Here is a 927-nt window from a genome sequence, read left to right on the forward strand (position 1 = left end):
ATGAACTATCAATGAACTAGTGAACTCCACCCTAGGCAACAGAGTGAGACCCCTGTCTCTTAAAAAAAAAAAAAAAGCAAGCATCTAACACCGACAATGATCACATTCAGAAGTGAAGAGATCAGATGTGGCTACAATTAAGAAGTTCTCTCAATTCCTTTTGTGTCAAACACTTAAGGGTGCATTAAAAAGGACAATTTTGCAAACAGTGAAAATTCTTTTAATTCTTTTTTTTTTGAGATGGAGTCTTGCCCTGTTGCCCAGGCTGGGGTGCAGTGGCATGGTCTCGGCTCACTGCAACCTCCGCCTCCCAAGTAGCTGGGACTACAGGTGCATGCCACCATGCCTGGCTAATTTTTTTGTATTTTTAGTAGAGACGGGGTTTCACCATGTTAGTCAGGATGGTCTCGATCTCCTGACCTCGTGATCTGTCTGCCTCGGCCTCCCAAAGTGTTGGGATTACAGGGGTGAGCCACCGTGCCCAGCCAAATTCTTTAGACACAGGTTAGAGGGGGAACAGTGCTTAAAATTCCATGGAACTAAGTTTTTTTTTACTTTTTTGAGACAGAGTCTCGCTTTGTTGCCCAGGCTAGAGTGCAGTGGCGCAATCTCAGCTCACTGCAACCTCCGCCTCCTGGGTTCACGCGATTCGCCCGCCTTAGCCTCCCGAGTAGCTGGGATTACAGGCATCCACTACCACGCTCAGCTAATTTTTGTATCTTTAGTAGAGACGGGGTTTCACCATGTTGGCTAGGCTGGTGTCAAACTCCTGACCTCAGATGATCCGCCTGCCTCGGCCTCCCAAAGTGCTGAGATTACAGGTGTGAGCCCCCGCGCCTGGCGGAACTAAGATTAAAATGAAGACCACGATCAATTACTTAACAAGACCACCACATTTTGATGCTCTCTATAGGGTCATTTTTTTTG

Source organism: Rhinopithecus bieti, unplaced genomic scaffold, assembly GCF_001698545.2.
Source record: "Rhinopithecus bieti isolate Rb0 unplaced genomic scaffold, ASM169854v2 scaffold_12928, whole genome shotgun sequence".
Taxonomy (NCBI): domain Eukaryota; kingdom Metazoa; phylum Chordata; class Mammalia; order Primates; family Cercopithecidae; genus Rhinopithecus; species Rhinopithecus bieti.